The sequence below is a fragment of the Balaenoptera acutorostrata genome, chromosome 3, assembly GCF_949987535.1.
Source record: "Balaenoptera acutorostrata chromosome 3, mBalAcu1.1, whole genome shotgun sequence".
Classification (NCBI taxonomy): domain Eukaryota; kingdom Metazoa; phylum Chordata; class Mammalia; order Artiodactyla; family Balaenopteridae; genus Balaenoptera; species Balaenoptera acutorostrata.
This window is the reverse complement of record NC_080066.1, coordinates 172,951,331-172,964,039: the sequence shown is the minus strand read 5'-3', so window position 1 is coordinate 172,964,039 and position 12,709 is coordinate 172,951,331. Positions and strand designations below refer to the sequence as shown.

Sequence of the window (12,709 nt, the reverse complement as noted above, 5' to 3'; positions counted from 1 at the left end):
GTTACACAGATGCTCAAGCCTTTTGCGCACTTACTCACTTTTTTCTGAATGTATGCCACATTTCACATACCGGTAAGACCTCTCCTCGGTGGCTTTCATAGATGTGGTCGCTTAGCCCAGGGAAAGCAGGAAGGGAATTGTTATTTACTATTCAAGCCTAGTTATCTTTTATTTCCCAGCTGTGCCCCTTTTCTGTTGGTTTCACTTATTCTAAGCTGCTGGTGGGAGAGGGCAGCGTGGGAGGCACAGTGAAATGTTTCCTTTTGTCCTGAGACCAAGCAGAGAGCTGTTGACCTGCTCTACTTTGGAAAAGGCCATCGGGGGCATCTGGAGAAGGGGTCGAGTCTTTCTCTTTCTGGATATAGAGAAAGACTCCTCTCCCTCCTCTCCCTCGATGCAGCATCTCTGCCCTGGTGGCTCAGCCACGATAAAGCCACTTTCCCTCTGTACTGGCAGGTGGTTACCACGAGAGTATTACAGCTAAACCTTCTGAGAACATTTTTACCTAAATAAGGCCTCTGATCTCCTCAGATGAATTACCCTCTCTGGTGATTTCCTGGCTGCAGCCCGTTGGTGCAGCCCTCGTAGGTGGGTCGCTGTGTCGTGTTACAGGTGCTGCAATAGACTCCACTCCTGTAGGGGTCTAAAGGGGGGAGGCCAGAAGTTCAGCAGCTTGGGGCTGGCCACGCCTCTGCCTTGGCCCATTTCTGGTGCCCGTGTCTCTGCCCCAAATCCTATTCTGCTTGTTCTGCTTTGCTCTTGTGCCTTGTCTTTTGTTGATCTTCTACGGCTGGCTGCACAGCCGACTGCCATCCCATGCAATTCCAAGAGTGCCATTTACACTGTGCCCTGTGGGCAAGGCAGTGCTGCTGGGGTACAGGCGTCAAAAAATCAAAGCCCCCTGCCGTTTTTTTTTTTAATGAGGCAGGTCATTTGACCCATTTGACCCCATTTGTTCTTGCTCTGCCAGACCATGCATGTGAAGTGAGCTCAAGCATCCAGAAGAACTGGATGGGCAATACAATAGATTACTTCTGGACAGTGGGGCATTCCTGGAATATCTGAGAAGAGCTGCTCAATTCTTCCGTGGCTTACCCAAAAGAATATGAATTATCTGTTTTTATCCAAGTTATCAGTAAATGTTATTAGTAGAAATATCCAATGCAAAATGAAACTGGCAACAGTTAACACTGAACATAATAAAATGTTACAAATGAGAAACTCATTTATTTGTTGGTAAGTTTGAAAAGTACAAAACAATTGAACTGGGAAAAAATAGGTATAATAGGAAACACCTACACAAAATAAAACCAACGGAAGGAAACATGCATGCACATTTAAAATTGATTTTTTTTCCCCTCAGTGGCATTTTTCACAGAAATAGAACAAACAATCCTAAAATCTATATGGAACTACCAAAGACCCTGAATAGCCAAAGCAATCTTGAGAAAGATTATATATAATATTATACAAATACTGAACCATTATGTTGTACACCTGAAAGTAATACAATGTATGTCAATTATACCTCAATTCAAAAAATAAAAATTGACTTTTTTAGTCAGAGGAATCAACCTTGGCACAATCTGGATATGCAGATTTTGACCCAGGAAAGTGCTGTTGATTGAAATGCGGTCATCAAAGCAAACTCAGATTGTCAGAAGCCATGATGGACAGCGTTCATACAGACAAAAGTAATTGAAGAACCATGTATTTTTGGTAATATTTTAGCAGGAAAAACTCCTGTTGAAAAGAATATTTTAAATGGGAAAAACATGGTAATAGTTTAACAGCACAGAATGGAAAAATTGTTGAGGGATTAAAATGGTTTATGATGGAATTCACTGAGGAAAATATAGTTTCTCAATGAAATTTCTTCAGGTTTGGTAAAATTCAGATTAAAATCTACATATTCTTAAAGACAGAACAAAAAAATGTTTATAAGGACAAAGCACCAACTGGGTCAAATAGAGTCTTCAAAAATGGTGGGTGGGGACAAATGAGACCTGATGACTAGATGACTAAATGCCATTTTAGATTGGATCCTGGGACAGAAAAAAAAAAAGGATGGTGGTGGAAAAATTGGTGAAATCCAAATGAAGTCTGGAGTTCAGTGAATAGTAATGTACCATTGTTGGTTTTTCAGGTTTGGCAAATGTATCATAGTAATATCAGATATTTATATTAGGAAAAACGAGGTGAAGAGCATACAGGAACTTTCTGTATTATCTCTGCAACTTTTCTGTAAGTCTAAAATTGCTCCCCAAATATGGTGGGCTCAAAATGGCCTGGACCAGAGGAAAAAACAACCCAAACTTCCCATTGCAGCTCTCCCATGAGCCTTGCGGCTCACTTCCCGGTGGAGCCCTGTGGTTGTGCTGCATTGATTTCTTTCTAGGGACTTGTACGTAATGCCACGCCTGCCCTCAGCACCCGTGAGCTCATGGCCAGCCTCTGGCCTCTCCGCACAATGCTCTCCTCCTCCTTCCAGACAGCCTTCTACTGCTCATCCTGGAACCAGCTCCCTTGGACCTCCCAGTGTGTAGACCTAGCACTCCAACTTGGCCAAATATTGCAATCATCTGAGAAGCTTTAACAATTTCTGGTCCTGGCTGCCACCCCCAGAGATTCTGATTTAAGTGGTCTGGGGCATGGCCTGGGCCTCTGGATTTTAAAAACCTCCCCAGGGGCTTCCCTGGTGGCACAGTAGTTAAGAATCCACCTGCCAATGCAGGGGACACGGGTTCAAGCCCTGGTCCAGGAAGATCCCACATGCCGCAGAGCAACAAAGCCCGTGCGCCACAACTACTGAGTCTGTGCTCTAGAGCCCGCGAACCACAACTACTGAGCCAGCATGCCACAACTACTGAAGCCCGTGCGCCTAAAGCCCACGCGCCTAGAGCCCATGCTCTGCAACAAGAGAAGCCACTGCAATGAGAAGCCCGCGCACCGCAATGAAGAGTAGCCCCAGCTCGCCGCAACTGGAGAAAGCCCGTGCGCAGCAACAAAGACCCAATGCAGCCCAAAACAAATAAAAATAAAAATAAATTTATTAAAAAAAAAAAGACCTCCCCAGGTGATTCTAATTGCAGCCAAGTTTGAGAACCCTTGGCGTCACCTCACCAAATCCTATTAGTCCTTGAAAAGCCTAGTGAAGCCCTGACTTAATTACAGCAGCCCTTCCTTGTCCTCTGGACCATGGAGGTTAACATGCTCCTTCCAACATAGATGACTGCATATGTACATTGCGCCCACTCTGCTTTCATATATGTTAATTAGCACCCTGTGGGCAGTTTTGTTGCGTATTTCTTTGCATCTCTACCACCAGGAGGTTCGTGCTCCTGATTCTCAGGATGTTCTTGTGAGTCATCCTGAGAGTGAGGAATAAATTGCTGGTTTCTCTTCTGGAAGCAGATGGCCTTGACTGTCCTGAGGGACTTCATTGTTAGGTAAGCACCGGCCTCACCGTGTAGCAGCCCGCAGTGACTGTTTCCTCTTCTGCGGGTGGCCCTTATCCCTGATGCAGTTGCTGGTCCTTCTCTGATCACTTCCTTTGCAGAGCAGAGACTCTCGGGTGTCCTCCGAGCGTGGCCTGGGCAGAACCTACTCTCTTGTTTGCACTTAAAGCCAAAGTCAGGTCAAAATCACTTGACTCCCACTAATTCACTGCACACTCTGAGAGAGGTTGGGACCTGGGACCCTTTGCTGCAGTGCTGCAATGCTTGCACCTGGACAAACATCTCCTCGAGCTACAAATTACAGAGAAGCTATAAGGGACTAAAAATAATTTGTCGGGGCAAATTCTGGACAAAAGATACAAAAAGACCAAAAAAGAAAAACCCAACTGCCTCTTCTGAAGAACTGGGAGCAAAAACAGGGTGTCCAGAGCAAAAGCTGGGTAGTGCACATGCCCCCTGCACTCAACACCGCCAGAGGGGTGGGCAAAACACCTAAGCCACCGCTCCAGCCCAGCCCCTGGACACACCCCTACCCTCACCCCATGTAAGGAACCCGGCAGCCCCCTCACAGGGAGAGAGCAAGGGAACATGTTACTTGTTTCGCTCCCTCCTGCGGCCACAGGGGCCCCAATAAAGCCTTGCCTGAATTTCTTGTCTGGCCTCTAGTTAATTTCTATTGATTGCGGACGGCCAAGAACCCTGGTCAGTATCAATTCCAGTGTCCAGGTGGAATTATGCCTTTGAAATATTGGATCTGGGCTGGGATCTGGTCTCGTTTCAGCCCCTGAATGTCAGTATTCCCAAACACAGAGAGGAGTTGGGGGATTTTTTTGTTTGCTTCTTGATTTTTTAATAGCAGCAGTTGATGGACTCTACCCTAGACCTTCTGATTCGGAATTCAGAACCTGAAGGGTGACAGCTGGGACTCCGAGTCTTCCTAAGTTCCTCAGATGATGCTGGGGAGCCAGCCCACGGCTGCTGGTTTTGGGCTCCCCTGGGAACTGCATCAACCCAAAGCATCAAGGGACTGGTTCGGAACTCAGGGCTCCTCGTGAAAATCTCCTGGAATTTACAAAGACATCAGGCCCAAGCCCTATCCCTGAAGAGTTGGCTAGGGAAGGTTGCAGGTAGTGGTGAACATCTGAGTGGTTTGTAAACTCCCCGGGTGATTCGAATGCGCAGTCCTGATCTGATGCCGGGATCAGCAGACGTTTTCTGTAAAGGGCCAGTGAATAAATGTTTTAGTCTACATGGTCTCTGGTACAACTGCTCAACTTGGCCATTGTGGTGTGGAAGCAGCCAGGTACGTTATGTAAACGAATGCGCATGTGCAGGACTGTGTTTTAGTAACACTTTATTTGTAAAAACAGTCAGCAGGCTGATGCAGCTCTCGGGTCATAGCTTGTCCACCCCTGATAGAACCACCTGGGGAGCTACAAAATCATCTTGTACCCCAGGGCCAATTAAATCAGATTCTCCATTGGGGGTGCCCAGGCGTGGGTATTTATGAAAACCTCTTCGGGTGAGTTTTCAATCAGCCGGGATTAAGACCCACCGCTGTAATATACTATGATTGCACACATCATTCTAAAAGTCTTGCTCTGACACGATGTTTAGTCTGCTGCAGAAGATTTTTTCTCTCTTTGTATGTTTGTTTGCTTGATTTTTAAAATTTATTTAAATGGATGTATTCCAGGCATACTGTTCTCTGCTTGTCTCTCCCTGGACCACAGTTTTTTAACGAGATATGACATATATGCAGTCAAGTGTGCAAATCTTCAGTGTACAGCTTGATGAATGTAAAAACATTTATTGATTGTATCCTTCTTCACATATATTATAGCCATGTAACCACCACTCACATCAAAGTATAAGACACTCAGAGAAACCCTGTTCCCCTTCCCAGTCAGTACCCTCCTGATGTTTTTTTGAAGCCTGCTTTGAAATCTTTGTTCTCTCGGAATAGGTGTCACTAAGTCACGGGTATTTGGCGCTTGCTTTGCCCACAGATCTTCTTGGCATTACAGGGGTGAAAGCAAGCATAGGGTGTGCCTGGCATTTTCCACTGTACATTTCGTTTCTGTGGCACACGGCACCCTTGGAAGGCAAGCTCTGCAGGCCCCATTGGCCCATGATCATCAGGGAACAGGGAGGGCTTTCAAGCAGGCCTGGGCTAGGTGAGCTCACCACACTTGCATGGATTCTGCTGGGGAGGTAACAACAAGCCCGAGTAGACAGCTCATTTCAGCACAGCAGGCAGCTTGAGCTTCATGTTCACGTGGTCCCCTTGCCCCTCACATCCCAGGGAAGCCGTGTACAGCAGGCCCAGGTGAACGCTGCCCCCCCTGTGGGCCTGTGTTCCAACTGAGGAACCTGAACGCAGGAAATCCCTAGTCTTATAAGGGACTGCAAACAAATGTGCTCAACGTCTTTCCCACAGGGAGACATTAGCTTTATTTTTTTTTTAATTGCGATGAAATTCACATAGCATAAAATTTGCCTTTTTCAAACGTACAGTTCAGTGGCCTTTAATACATTCACAACGTTGTGCCACCACCACCTGTATCTAGTCCTGAAACATTTTCATCACCCTAAAAAACAACTCCATCCCACTGTCACCCCCAGTCAGCCCCTCCCCTCAGCCCCTGGCAACCACCAACCCGCTTGCTGCCTCTGTGGATGAATGTATTTAGGACAGTTCATGTAAAGGCTGTCATACAATATTGTGACCTTTGGGGTATGGCTGCTTTCATTAAACATAATGTTTTTGAGGTTCATCTGTATTGTGGTATATATCAGTGTTTCATAGTTGATGGACGTTTGGGTTGTTTCTACCTTTTGGCTATTATACATAGTGCTGCTATAAACTTTCATATATAAGTATTTGAGTACTTGTTTTCAATTTTTTAGGTATAAATTGAGGAGTGGAATTGCTGGGTCATGTGATAATTCTATGTTTAACTTTTTGAAGAACCTCCATGCTGTTTTCCACAGCAGCTGTAACATTTTATATCCCACCAGGAAAGTACCTGGGTTCTAGTTTCTCCATATCCTCACCAACACTTGTCATTTTCCATTTTATTATTGCCATCCTAGTGGGTATCTCACTGCAGTTTTAGTTTGCGTTTCCCTAATAACTAATGAGGTTGCATGTCTTTTCATGTGTTATTGGCCACTTGTATATCTTCTTTGTAGAAATATCTATTCAGGTCTTTTATGCATTTTTAAAATTGTGTTGTTTGTCTTTTTGTTATTGACTTGTAGGGTTCTTCATGTATTCTGGATACAAGACCCTTATCACTAGACCCCTATCAGATATATGATTTGCAAATATTTTCTCCCACTTTGCAGATTGTCCTTTGATAATGTCCTCTGACGCACCAAAGTTTCAAATTCTGATGGAGTTCAATATACCTATTTTTTTCTTACGATTTTTGTGTCATACCTAAGACACCATTGCCAGATCCTAGAATGTAAGCAAATCTGCTCCATGCGGGGACTTCCCTGGTGGTCCAGTGGTTAAGAATCCACCTTCCAATGCAGGGCACACGGGTTCAATCCCTGGTCAGGGAACATGCAGATCCCACATGCTGCAGGGCAACTAAACCCACGTGCTGCAACTACTGAGCCCATGCAGTCTGGAGCCCCCACGTCATAACTAGAGAGAAGCCTGCATGCCGCAACAAAGAGCCCATGCACTGCAACTGAGACCCGATGCACCCAAAAATAAATACATACATACATACATACATACATAAATTTTTTTTTTTTAAAGTCTGCTCCATGCCTCAGAGCGGTTTTGGAAACATCCTTGAACATAGCTGCTAATACTCAGCTTTGCTCAGAATATATGCAGAAACACTAGAATTATCTCCCAATAGGCCAACATGCAAAGGCTGAGATGAGAGACAGAGCTGAAAAAAGAATCTTCATACCAGTTTAGGGGCTGCAGCCAGCTGTCCCAGAGTGAAAGACTGCTTTCTCTTAATCTGGTCATATGAGCCAGTCTTCCTTTTCAGCTTAAACTAGCATAAACTGGGAGTTCATTTCTTACAAGTGATTGAGTCCTGAGCAATGTGGTGGTGTACAGTGGTGGTCTTCTGTTCTCCCAAGTTTTCATAAAATCAGTAACAGCAAACTGACTCATAACTGATGTCAGAGAGGCAGCAAAAATAACCCCTCAACAAACTCCCCTTGCCAGCTCAGTGCCAGACTTGAACTCCCGTCTTTGGGCAAGATGCTTTACAGGACATCTGAACTGCCTACCCCAGATGCCCTTCTGCCCTGGCCAGGTGGGTTTGGTCACCACAAGACACCCCTTAATGAGTGTTTTCTGTGTCCCTCTGCAGTGGGGCCCTACCCCTGGCTGTGCTTCTATGGCTGGGATATCTGAGGATTCCCCAGGAAAGCCCTTTGGAACGTGCCCATCTGGGCTGGGTGGTCAACCTTGAACTAGGAAGTGGCACAGTCCTTTGTTTCTATATCCCAAGGCCTAGACATTGATGAGAGCGCAGTGCTCAATAAATGTTCATCTTTAAGAAGAGCTAATAATAACCATTAACACTGACCTAAGTACTAGTTCATTCAGTCCTCACAATAGCCTTATGCAATGCCGTTCCTATTTTACATTTGGAGAAACTGAGGCATGAGGATATTAGGTTTTCATGTCCAAGGTCACAGAGCTCATAAATGATAGAGCTGAGATATAGGCCTAAACAGAATGGCTTAGTGCCCACGCCCTTTTTACAGCTGCCCAAACAAGTGATGAAGTCTACCTTTGCCTGGCAGTGTCCCATCTTCTTGCTTTATTCCATTTTATTCCTTCTGGTTTTCTTTAATTAAGTGTTGGTATATGTTTTCTGAGTCCACCAAGTATTCATTGTGTTACCACTGTGTGCTCAGAGCCGCTTGCTGGGGACACTTTGATCCTTGGTTTCCATTCTGCTCACTCTTCAAGTGGAAGTGTGTTGTGTCGCGCTATGCTGTGTGTGTGCTGTGTGTGTGCTCACGCCATTCCAGTGAAGACAGCCAACGAATCCCCTCCAAGAGTTTACTTTGAATTTTATTTATCTACTCCCGTTTACCCAAAATAATCACCATATATATATACGCTCATAAGAGTAGTCTCATAACAAGCTCTGAATATGGGTGCCTAGAGTCTTGCTTTTGTTTTTCTGATGGGGGAGTTGGCAATATCTGTATCTAGCCTGGTGGCAACTTCTGGTCAGAACTTAACATTTGGATCCATTAAGAGGCCTCTTCTTACCACCAAGCACTCTGTATTGGCAACCAGAGTGTGAGGTTCTCCGGCCTGATGAACTGCAGACAAGTATCTCTGGCTGGGCAGTGTAGGAAGGGAATGAGTGAGCTGGTGAATAGAGGAGTCTGGGTATTTTTCCTTGTTGTTATTTTGACGGAACTGGGACTAGCCATTGAGATACTTTATTAGTCCAAGAGCCCAAGGAAACTTCTCATCACTGTGGTTCAAGCAAAACCCCCTTGCCAGGGGCTGGACGGGGTGCTGCTCTCCTGACAAGCAGGCCCATCAGTAGTTGTCTTCAAACTTTTTGTTCATACGCTTCCTAAAAGAATTTTGGAAAACATACATTTTTAAGTCAGCATCTAGAATTTCATCATAAATGCAGATAGTAAAGATGGCTTTTTAGATACATTGTAAATATTGATATTTAAAACAAAACTATCATATCTTTCTTCTAAATGTACCCAATGGAATCTAAATACCATAGCAATTTGATACCCACCAACCACCACCCACTTAAAAAACATAAAAACAAGATTTTCTTTACCTGTCAGAAATTTCGTATTGTTTCATTTTCTTTTGGAACCTGTGTATCCATTCCACTTCCCCCACAGAAATTTATACTAATGCATTTTATACATAAATCTTTCTTTGATCACCTTTCTCCTACAACAAAAATATATACATATAAGTTTAAGTTTAAGTTTTTGAATTTCCTGTGATCATAAGGCTTAAATTTTTTTTAATTTCTTCCTGATTGAGTTATCCTTCACTTATTAGAAGTATATTATGCTCAAAACCACATGAATATGTAACAAATTTGGATAAACAAGAAACATAAAAAGTGAAATTTTACTGAAAATACATTTCTAAATGAGATGAATGGAGCTTTATAATTTTTTCCAATTAACTTATCATTGAATGAATGTTACTTATTGCTAGAAAGAATTCGGCTTAGAATTAGGAATTCTATTCCGATCTTTCAATTGAATGTAAGCATGCAAGCAGCCTTGTTTATATAAACAGGCAAATAAGAATGGAAGGAAATTTTGTTTAGCAATGCCACTCATTTTCTGAATGTCTTCTGAGTTTCATGCCCAAAATCACACATGCATTTTCATCAAAAATTATATTTAATGACTGTGGTAAGCTAAATGATGCCCCGCTCCCCCCCCACCCCCGCCCTGCCAATATCTCCACATCCTAATCTCTGGACCCTAGGAATATTACTTCGTATGGCAAACGAGGCTGTGCAGACATGATCAAGTTAAGGATCTTGAAATGGGAGAATAAGCCTGGATTATCCACGTGGGGCTGATGTAATCACAAACATCCAGAAAAGAGGGACACAGGCAGAGTTCTGTGCGGAGAAGGTGGTGATATGAAGACAGAAGGAGAAAGAGTTTCAAAGATGCTGTGCTGCTGCCTCTGAAGGAAGGGGCCGTGAGCCAGGGAATGTAAGGAATGCAGCACTAGAGGCCGAAAAATGCAAGGAAAAGTTTTCTCCCCTCAGATCCTCCAGATCCTTCAGAAGGAACCAGCCCTGCCCATACCTTCACGTTAGCTCCGTGAAACCGTTTTCAGACTTCTGACCTCCAGAACCATAAGAGAATAAATCTGTGTTGTTTTAAGTCACTAAGTTTGTGCTGAGTTGTAATAGCAGCTGAAGGGATCTAATACGTTATCAACCGACAGTTCCGTTACATCCCCCTAGTAAGTAAAGAATTGGAAGCCATGACCACCGCGTCTTCATTCCAGCCCATGGGAAGCGGCAGGGGAAGAGGACGATGCACATAATCCAGAAGTTGCCCCATCAGTCGCATGATCTCACCTAATTAAAGGAAACAGAGAACTGTAGTTTTGTTTTTTTTTTTTAAAGTATTTTTCTGGAACCAAGAAGGGACATGATTTTGTTTTTCAAGAGGCAACGTTTGTTTGTTTGTTTTTTAAGATTTATTTATTTTATTTATTTATTTATTGATTGATTGATTGCTATGTTGGGTCTTCGTTTCTGTGCTAGAGCTTTCTCTAGTTGAGGCAAGCGGGGGCCACTCTTCATCGCGGTGCGCGGGTCTGTCAGTATCGCGGCCTCTCTTGTTGCGGAGCACAGGCTCCAGACGCGCAGGCTCAGTAGTTGTGGCTCACGGGCCTAGTTGCTCCGCGGCATGTGGGATCCTCCCAGACCAGGGCTCGAACCCGTGTCCCCTGCATTGGCAGGCAGATTCTCAACCACTGCGCCACCAGGGAAGCCCAGAACTGTAGTTTTTTCCTAAGTGGCCATGTGCCAGCTCTTTTAGGAGGTTCTATTACTATAGAGGAACGGGAGGATGAATTTAGAAGGAAAGTAGTGTCTGGCTTAGAGTTGTTGAGGGAGAGACGGTGGTGGCATTAGCCATATGGAGAAGCGGAAGATGAGGGATTTGGAGTCCTTCAGCAACAGGACCTGAAGGGTCGGTGCAGTGAGAGAGGTGGGGAGGCAGTGACTCGGTGCCTGGATTTCTGGCTTAACTGAGTGGCTGGCTGTGTCGCGCGCGGAGGTTGGGACCGCTGTGTAGAGTCTGCTACAAAGCGTAGGAGTAATATACGTGCCTTATCACAACTGCAGGTTTGTGTAAATATTGACTCTCATCGCCAGGTTTCTGTTAACTTAATTAAGGAGAATGTTTTGTTAAAGGGATAGAAGAGAAGTTGCTGAAGCAGCACTTGGCAACTTCCTGCCCTCGCCTCTCTTTAAGCACTGTGACTTCCTTAGGATACGTTTTACACCCACACCAGGAAAATGTTCTGGTGGGGACCTCGCCACGCCAGAGCCGTGTCATTAGCTAAATGGCGTTCGATCATTTGTATGCATTGTAATGAGACAGCTGAATCCCCGACAAAATGGATCCCCTGGGTCCTGTTTTCTGTTGATTGTTGTTGGCTGTCTTATATTAACTCTATTTTTATTTTCCCTTATGATAAATGTAGTCTACTCTCCTTTTAGAAAAAAGTCAGAGGTAGAGAACAAATGTATGGATACCAAGGGGGAAAGGGGTGGGGTGGGAGGAATTGGGAGACGGGGATTGACGCATATACACTATTGATACTATGTGTAAAATGGACAACTGAGGGGCATGTACTGTACAGCACAGGGAACTCTACTTAATGCACTGCAGTGTCCTAAACGGGAGGGAAATCCAAGAGGGAGGGGATATATGTGTATGTATGGCTGAGTCATTTTGCTGTGCAGTAGAAGCTAGCACAACATTGTAAAGCAACTATACTCCAATAAAAATTAATTTTAAAAAACCATAATGAAATAGTAATACACTTTTAGTAGAGTAGCTAAAATTAAACAGGACTGATGATCCTAAGCATTGGTGAGGATGTAGAGAAACTGGCATTCTCACACATTTTTGATGGAAATTTCAAATAATACAGCCACTTTGAAGTAGTTTGGCATTAAAGAAAAAATAGTGAAATATACACCTACCATATGATCTAGTATTCCACTTCTAGATATTTTCACAATAGAAAATAAAGCATATATCTATACAAAAAAAAAAAAGTGAGAAACTTCAGAGAAGTAGAAGGAAGGAGGAAGATGATACATAATCCCACCAGCTGAGGTCCCCCCTTTATTAGCACCTTGTTGGATTTCCTTTCAACCTTATCTCTGTGCATTTTTTTAAATAAATTTATTATTTATTTATTTATGGCTGTGTTGGGTCTTCGTTTCTGTGCGAGGGCTTTCTCTAGTTGCGGCAAGTGGGGGCCACTCTTCATCGCGGTGCGCGGGCCTCTCACTGTCGCGGCCTCTCTTGTTGTGGAGCACAGGCTCCAGACGCGCAGGCTCAGTAGTTGTGGCTCACGGGCCTAGTTGCTCCGCGGCATGTGGGATCCTCCCAGACCAGGGCTCGAACCCGTGTCCCCTGCATTGGCAGGCAGATTCTCAACCACTGCGCCACCAGGGAAGCCCTATCTCTATGCATTTTTAACTTACGTATTCTGC

General features: G+C 44.2%; 1 protein-coding gene and 1 long non-coding RNA gene across 2 annotated transcripts in view; one reads left to right on the top strand and one right to left on the bottom strand.

Moving 5' to 3' along the window:
• The window catches only part of LOC130707604 (potassium channel subfamily K member 13), a 116,153-nt gene that overhangs the window by 41,067 nt on the left and 62,377 nt on the right, over positions 1–12,709 (top strand). The gene's annotated exons all lie outside the window — the stretch shown is intronic.
• Positions 8,503–9,455, bottom strand: LOC130707606 (uncharacterized). The gene is made up of 2 exons (XR_009007522.1): positions 9,266–9,455; positions 8,503–9,040 (listed from the first exon to the last, which is right to left on the bottom strand). It is a non-coding gene; the product is annotated as an uncharacterized LOC130707606 (long non-coding RNA).